The 9,164-nt window shown below is 38.6% G+C and overlaps 1 pseudogene; it reads left to right on the forward strand.

Moving 5' to 3' along the window:
- Positions 1 to 2,011, forward strand: part of LOC121490993 — an 18,163-nt pseudogene extending 16,152 nt beyond the window's left edge.
- The last annotated feature ends 7,153 nt before the right edge of the window (positions 2,012 to 9,164 follow it).

The following is a 9,164-nucleotide window of genomic DNA, read 5'->3' on the forward strand; positions in this document are numbered from 1 at the left end:
ATTGAATATTTCATTTTCTTTTTTTTTTTTTAAAGATTTTATTTAGTCATTCATGAGAGAGACAGAGAGAGGCAGAGACAGGAGAAGCAGGCTCCGTACCAGGAGCCTGATGTGGAACTTGATCCCAGGACTCCGGGATCAAACCCTGAGCCAAAGGTAGACGCTCAACCGCTGAGCCACCCAGGCATCCCATTTATTGAATATTTCTGTGAAGGAGTTACAAGAAGTACAGGAAGATGGTGGCCTTGGGTGGGCTGGAAGAAACTTACTGTATATACTTTAAAATATATTTTTACCATATGTTATTAGAGTTTATTTAGCACATGCATCTCTTACGCACTCATATTAAATTAAACAATTTTGCATAAAATACAAGAAAGTGGTGGGGTATTCTAACCAGCAGAATCCACAGAGTATAGAAGTGACCCTTCAATGATACAGAGGTTTTTTTTTTTTTATTAATTCTTAATTTTGCTTCAGAATAGCATTGCTATGGCACTGGAGCTCACTTATGGGGAACAGCTGCATGGAGTGTACAGGGAAGTGAAGAATCACCTAGACTGTCATATCTCTGCAGAACATGATGCATCAAAAGGAGCAAGAGCACATGATAAGCTGGGTGGAGAAGCATGTGGTACAGAGCATCTGCCCAGCAGGTACATGGTGTTCTGAAGTTTCTGGAATTGTATTGATTTCTCTTACAAACCTCTGCTGATGTTCTGGTGCAATAGAAATAGCTGGCAAGGAGTCTTTAGCCTAGAGACGGTGGGGTCACCCTGCTTCATTTTCTGGGTAGTGGTAACTTGAAAGACTGCACAGCTACCGTGATGGCCTTCCTCTTTCCTCAGAATTTGGTCACCAAAGGGTCTCTTGCTGTCAGAGACAGTGACAGTTGAGAGCACTGTGGCACACTTGTATTCAAGTTTTGTCACTTAGGAAATGCTAACCAACATAGTTCATTTCTCTGTACAACAGACTGGATAAAGCTATTTCTGAGTTCCTTTCATTTCCTAATTCCATGATCTCTATTCTATTTTTTCTTCCCAGCTTCTTACATCATTGGTCTTAAACAAATGTTTTTTATTACTCAGCTAAATTTGTTTTCCTTTCTAAAGTTTATATATTTTTTTATTATGACTTGATTTCTTTCCCAAATATATACAGTATGTAGGCATTTATAATCATTTTCTGTTGTAACCATCAGGGACTAGAAGAACAGGGTCTACCAACATTTAATGGATTTTTTTTTTTTTCAGAAATTGTCTTTTGCATAAAAGTAACATACTTAAGAATCGATGAAAATACACAAAAAAGAAAACTTTTTATTCTTAACATTTGTGTCATTAATGTTTGTTAGGCTGCTGTTTTTCAAGCAGCTGTTAGCTATGCAAGCTAACATCGTTGGCATGTGGTTATAGCAGTGTCTGGTTTCCAATTCTATATAGATTTCAGTCAAAAGCTGTGAGCCTGGGGATTTTTAACTAATTCCCTGGATTTGCTTAGAATAAATTGCATCACTCCTATGGTATATAAAATATTTCTAGTAGTCTGTCAGTCTTGAGATTCTGTAGGAACCTTGAGATCTTATAGGAGGTATCCTTTAGAATTACAGTGTTTATACCCTTCTGTGATTTGGAAACATCTAACCAGATTTCTCTTCCCTTATCACAGGAAAAGGAGACCATTGCCAAGTGTATTGCAGGTCTAAAGCTGCTTGCAAAGAAGGCTCCATCACAGCCAGTTCTGTAAATGCATCTATCCCAGTGGAGAGAGCTAGAAGCAATTGACTAAAGAAACTAGTCTGTGACAAAATCTTTCTGTATTGCTGTCTACTGAAGTTACACTTAACCTTTTCTAAAAATGCAAAGTTTGTTTCGTATAGTGAGAAAATTAAAACGATGTATTGGCCAGCGAGATGTTTTTCATCCTTTTTATATGTATTTTGAGTTCCATGATCAATTTTGAAAGAGCAGTTTGCTTTTAATAAAATTTGTTGGCTGACTAAAGACTACCAAGTTATAGTTTATTTTTTTTTTCCAAGTTATAGTTTAAACTTGTAATTATTCTGTCATCTTGCACTTCGTTGGTGACAGTTAAAACTAGGTTTTTCAGGTTGCATAGTATTCTGAACTGTTTTAACATCATATGGCTAAAAATTAAACATGTCATGGAACTGATAATTTAGTGGTAAGCTATTTCTGGCTAATAGGTTATAGGAAATTTAAAGCTTTTTATTATTCTTAACTAAAGGAAATGTGTACCAAATCACATTATTGGCTTTATTGTTTTAGTAATATGTCCATAGGAAATATTATAAACCTGATGTGTCATAAAATTATCCCAGCTATGTGTTGGCAAATTGAACTCCAAAAAAATAAAAAAATAAAAAAATAAAATAAAATAAAATTATCCTAGAGTCCAGCATTAAAGTCAGAAAGTTCTGCCCTTCCGTAGGTTTATCTGCATTTATATAAGCATGTACTTAAACACAAAGGACAACTTGAATAGGAAATATTTGAAAATATGTACCATTTGGATAACTGCTGTTTTCACTGACTTCCTAGGATTTTTATGTAACAGTGGATGTCGGTCGGGTCAGTATTTATTGATGCCAAATGTATTCCTCTGCTATAGAAATCAGATTGACATCTTTGCTGTTAACTTTAACGGAAGTGTTCCAAATTATTTAACAAAGGGTTTACAATTTGTGCTAAGCACCATCCTGCACTGGTCATACAGAGATAAAATTTCCTCTCTTAGAAAGTCAAAATTTGAGAAAGGCATAAGAATATGTGAGCAATAGAGACTTTAGCACAGGTGCTTTGAGATTATAATGACAAGTACCATTTCAGGTAGTCTCACGAGCCTCATTTTTCCTGTATATAACTGTCAGCATTCAGTCAGAAGCAGAACTACTAGCATATAGTAGTTTAAGTAGGCTTATATGAGATTGGACTTGATGTTGTTGTGGGAGCTGGTCAGGCATTGCTCTGCAAGGCTGTTACCTTTGTTTCTGATGTAACAGCTTGAAGTCCATGGGGCAGGCAGTAAAGAGGGAAGATGGATGTAAAGTGGGAGACATGGGAACAAGTAGAAATCACAAGCACAACCTGAAACTCTTGTCATTTTTATTACCTCTGACTTTGATGGTATGACTCCTGGAAGAGTCTCAGTCCTTTTTCACACATACCTCGTCCAAAGTTTAGAAAAGCTGAAGAATGATCCAGGGAAAGGTTGAGAAGTTGCAGGCCCAGCTACAATTGGTGAGCCCCAGATCAGCATTAACATGTATGAGCTACTAAATAGCTGCTGCTTCACACTGGCTCTCTAAAGTTGCTCAAGAATCGAATGCTCACTAACCAAAACATTCAGGGAAGAGAAGTCTCGAAAGAAATTCAGCTTAACCCACTTGACACATTACAAACCACCACAGTAACTAGCCTACTAATAAGTGCTAACCTGAATGAATAATACATACAGACTTATCCCAAGAAGTCATTGAACATCCAGTAAAACATGGAGAGCTGAAAGGTGATAGGTCAGAAAAGGCTGAGCTGGCATTTGAAAGAGGAGGTTCACCAAAAGAATGAGGGGTTGGGTCCAGAAAGTGGCATTCGTGATTGTAGAGAAGCTAATATAGGAAAGTAGCATTTTTTGAAACTCAAGAAGTTACTCCGATGAAATATAAATAGGACTTATATTAGGGTCCTTAAATGCTGTGCTTTGAAGTTGGATTTTGTTCTCAGGAAGGGAGCCAGTAAACCGGTTTTAAGCACAGGAATGACTATTTTTCAGAAAAGTAACAACAGTGGAGGGCAGTTTGCAGAGAGACAAAGCTAGGCTCTAGGATCATTCTAGCCGAAAGACACTGAAGACCTTAACTAAAGGCAGCATTAGTGAGACTTGAATGTGCAGAATATGGAAGAAGGGAACCATCAATATGAGTCACAACTTTCTTGCTTAGAAGAGAACAGGTGGTACTATGATTACAGTGATTTGGGGTACAGGACCAACTGATTCGGGAAGGAGAACAAGGCTAAGTATAGAGCTGTGAAGGAATGAACATCAGTGCTTGAGAAATGGCAGAGAGGATTCTGCAAAAGAAGGAATAGCCAGTTATCAAGGAAAACCAGAAGATAACAATGTCAAAATCAAGACAGCAGAGAGTTCTGAGTCAGAAGAGTCACTTTTTCAGGGGGATTAAGAGGACTTAATAGCTTGAAAGTCTTTGGTGGCCCCTCTTAGAATAGTACTTGTGAACAGCAGGGACAGAAGGTTAAATACAGTGGTGGTAAAGGATTGAAAGATGGTGAGGAAATAGACCTACAGAGAGTAATTCCCAGAACACTTCTCACCCTCTCTTGTATTGTCTGTACGCCTATTGGATACCTTACGGGCATCTCAAATGTAAATTCAAAGATCTCTTAGTCTCCACCCCCAGCCTGCTTTTTCTCTAAGTCTTCTCCATTTCAGATAATGGCACCACCATTCACCCAAATTCATCGGCCCAAAAAACAAGGAGTATAGTCCCTTTACTTTCTATCAATCCATCAGCAAGTCTTGGTACCTCTACTCAAAATTTATCAAATCTGTCCACTCACCACTGCCTAATCCGAGCTGCCATGTCTCACTTGGGCTGGTGTAATTCTCTGTTGTCACCCTTGCACCCCTTTAAACAATCCTCTGCAGCCAAAGTAAGCTCTATAAAATGTAAGTCGAGTCCTATCACTTCCCTGCATTAAATTTTGTAATACCCTATCACATTTAGAATAGAATGTAATCCTTACTGTTATATATAAGATGCTGTATGATCTGATCCCCAACAATCTCTGACCTCATCTACCACTCTCCCTGTTAATCTGCTCTGACCACCCTTTCTTTGCTATTCCTCAAACGTCTAAACTTGTCCAGTTTTGCAGCCTTTGCACAAACTTAGAGCTTCTCAGACAGGTTGCCACAGATGGCAAATACACCAGGAGATACTGCTTCTCAATATGTGAGACAGCCAGGCTCGGGCTTCTCATCAGGTCACTTGGTTGCTCCAACCTCAGAGTCTGAGGACAGCCCCACAGTCCCCAAAACCAGAGAACCGGATGAGTAATGTCCTGTGCTCAGCAACTCTGAAACCTCGCCAAGAGACTGCTCTGCCACCTGGACATAAGCAATGGTGGCCAGTTGTAGGGCACATGCTGCTTCTGTTGGGCAAGGAGCCACGGATATATATGCTGAGGGAATTTGTGTACCTATGCCCAAGGAGTATGGGAACCCAAAGTGAAGCCAGTCTGCAGTGAGAGGTGATAAGCCAAGCAGGGTTCCTAGAGGCAAAACTCCAAACTCCAGCTCTAAATCTCTACCTTCAAATCAGAAATTTATTTCTATGTGGTGGATGTGGTTTAGTACCTACAAACAGGCTGCATGATGATTGGCTGTGCAATCTGCAAATTAGAGTATCATTCTTTTTTAAACACATGATATGAAAAAGTCTAATTGAAGTATTTTTGTATTAGCATAGAAATAGTTTATAATGTCAATGAAAAAAGGGAAATATTTTTGTTATACCTATAGTGAACATAAAAAAATTTATTATCAATGATAATTAATCATTTGAAGGCCATTCTAGTCAAGTCAATCCCCTAATTCAGTGGTTATTCTTAGCATCCTCATGGTGAGATAACCAGAAATGTTTCTTGAGGTGATTATATAGACAATATCACCTATGATGTAATCTAGCCCAAAATATTTAACTTGAATCTTTCAAGGCTTAAGATGGAAATTCTAGTTTCCAGGAAATGCAGAAGATAGAGGAACAAGATAAATGACAGTAAAGGAAGTAATTAAGGATTATGTTTCTCCATGTATTAGGTCTTAAAGTGTTTTCCATTAAAATTTTTTGATGTTCCCTGCTAAGGTCTGGTACCTCTCTTATAAAACATTTATTCTAAAACCTTTCTATTCTTTATTATTATTATTATTATTATTATTATTATTATTATTAAGTGTACCTTGCTTAAATTTTCTGTTTGTTGTTGAAGAAATAAAATTAAGACATAGATTCCTGGAACTTTGTTGTTGGGGTTAAAATGCAATTGAAATGCAAAATCTTGTAACATTTGCTTCCAGTAATGGTAGACTAAGTAAATCAGACCAGCTGTCCAACTAAAGAAGTTTTTAACATCTGGGTAAAATATAAAACCTATCCTAAGAATTTGAAAGCAGATAATGAGATAATGGGAAATTATCAGGACAAGAATTAAGAGTGGAAATTCAGAGAGGTGAGTTTAGCACTCAGGCCCGTTTATGCACTGTGAGCATTTGCCAATCTAAGAGATGGCCAAAAGACTAAGCTATTCTTTTGGTGACCTCACAGGACTAGAGGAATGAAAGATGGAGTCCAGGACCCATCGAGGAGAGAGACCCAAGTAAATATCACCACTGCCCACCACCACCACACACACAGTCAGCTGTGCTTGGAGTAAAAGTGAAGACAAAAATAACCCAGCCCTTCCATGGGTGCCCTGCTGTGAGCGGACGACTCTGAATACTCAGCCCTGAACTTGGATTAATTTGATCCCAGATTGCTGGTGCCCCCAGATCCCTGGCAAACACAATACAAGAAACCTCGTTCAGAGGAACAAAACATGGTCCTAGTTTTACATTTCTTCTACAAAGGATTTTTCAAACCCAGTTTTACAGTAAAAGATAATCAGATAATTAGGAAATAAGATACTGTAAGCAAGAACTAAATGAGCCATAAACTATGCTTACTGTATTAAAGCAGATAAAAGGGATCCCTGGGTGGCGCAGCGGTTTGGCGCCTGCCTTTGGCCCAGGGCGCGATCCTGGAGACCCGGGATCGAATCCCACGTCGGGCTCCCGGTGCATGGAGCCTGCTTCTCCCTCTGCCTGTGTCTCTGCCTCTCTCTCTCTCTCTGACTATCGTAGATAAATTTAAAAAATAATAATAATAAAGCAGATAAAAGTCAGGTTTGAAAATGTTGACAGAGAACCAGAAATACTTTGAAAAGAAACAAAATTTGGAAAATACAAATTCTAGACCTGAAAAAATATATATAGAATTTAGCTCAGTTGGCCATTTTTCAATAGCAGATTAGACAAAGGTTAAAGGAGCAATTAAGAACTGGAAATAACTTAGAATATCTGGAAGAAAGAAGAGAGAGACAAAAAGATAATACAAAAGGAAGAATAAGAACTGAGAAGATACAATACAGCCTGATAAGTTGTTCAAGTTCCCAAAGAAAATGAGGCAGAGGCAATATTTAAGGAGCTTTTGACTAGATCGTGACACGAAATGGTCAGTGTGTGGTGGGGAAAATACCTAACTAGAATTCCATAGCAGTAAAAGTAGCTTCTAAGAATGGAAAAGAATAAGGATTTTGAGTTAAAAATGAGTTAGCAACCTGCAGCACTCTGTTGAAAGACTAAAAGGTATTCTTAAGACAAGGAAAATGATCCCAAGGGAATACCAGAAATGGGAAAAAGGAAGAAAAACAACTATTGAAGAAAAACAAAACAAAACATGTAAGTATACCTAAGTGAACATTGTAAGTGCAAATATAAACTCTTGGGAGATTAAAACATTTTTATGTAGAAGTAGACAAATCTATAATTACATCAGTGACTAAAAAAAATAGTAAGCAGTTAGGATATAGAATTTGAACAAAATAAACTGGACTTAATAGAGATATACAGAACACAACTGCCAGTAACCATAAGCTACACATTCTTCTCAAGTTCATATGATATAGTAGTATACATGGGGTGCCTGGGTGGCTCAATTAAGCATCCTATTCTTAGTTCCAGCTCAGGGTCATAAGATCAAGCCCCATGTCGGGCTCTGCAGAGTCTACTCTCCCTCTGCCCCTCCTGCTTGTGCTTTCTCTCAAATGAATGAATGTGAATGAATAAATGAATAAATAAATAAATAAATCTCTTTTATTTTTATTTTTTTAAGTTTTTTTTTTTTAAAGATTTTATTTATTTATTCATGACAAAGAGAGAGAGGCAGAGACACAGGCAGAGGGAGAAGCAGGCTCCCGACAGGAAGCCCAACGTGGGACTGGATCCAGGGTCTCCAGGATCAGGCCCCGGGCTGAAGGCGGCGCTAAACTGCTGGGCCACTGGGGCTGCCCAAATAAATCTCTTTTAAAGAGAGAAACAGTACCCAAAAATTGACCGTCTGATATACATAATGCATGCCTCAACAGATTTTAAAGGATTGAAACGCATAATATTTTCATTGATCACAGAGCAATTGTGCTGAAAAGTAGTTAACAAAATAGGAAATCCACATGTATTTTGAAATTAAGAAATACAATTCTAAGTAATACATGCAGCAAAGAAGAAATTAGGAAATTTGAGAGTGTTGTTAAATGAGTGATAAAGAACAGAAGATACAGAAGCACAAAAAAGTATAAATTCTGGGGATCCCTGGGTGGCGCAGCGGTTTGGCACCTGCCTTTGGCCCAGGGCGCGATCCTGGAGACCCGGGATCGAATCCCACATCAGGCTCCCGGGGCATGGAGCCTGCTTCTCCCTCCGCCTGTGTCTCTGCCTCTCTCTCTCTCTCTGTGACTATCATAAATAAATAAAAAATTAAAAAAAAAAATTTAAAAGTATAAATTCTGGTCCCCAAACTTCCTGAAGTTGGGTTTGAGGTTAGAGAATCCCCAAAGAAAAGTTTTATTTTGTTTTTCTCTCTGTCCTCCTCTGCCCAGAGCCAAGATTGGAATAAGCCAGTGTGATAGGTGGAATCCTGCACTGCCCCACAATATGCCCCATGTCACCCTCAAGTAAAATCCCCTCCCCTGAGCACAGATTTCAGAATCTGTGACTTGCATCTAATGAATACAATATAGCGAAGGCAATACATTGCCACACCCTCCACTGGGTTACTTTATGTGGCAAAGGTGATGAGAAGTCACTCCCACTGCTACACAACACTGTAAGACCATCCTACCAGCCAGGCAAGACTCTCCTGCTGGCTTTGAGGAAGCAAACTGCCATGTTATAAACTACCTACAAATAGAGCCATAGGCAGGCAACAGCAAGCATCTTCTAGGACTCGAGGGCAGATTCCAACAAACTAGAGCCCTCAGTCATTCAGCCAAAAGAACATGAATTCATCCAACAAATGGAGTTTGGAA

Source organism: Vulpes lagopus, chromosome 5 (assembly GCF_018345385.1).
Source record: "Vulpes lagopus strain Blue_001 chromosome 5, ASM1834538v1, whole genome shotgun sequence".
Lineage (NCBI taxonomy): Eukaryota > Metazoa > Chordata > Mammalia > Carnivora > Canidae > Vulpes > Vulpes lagopus.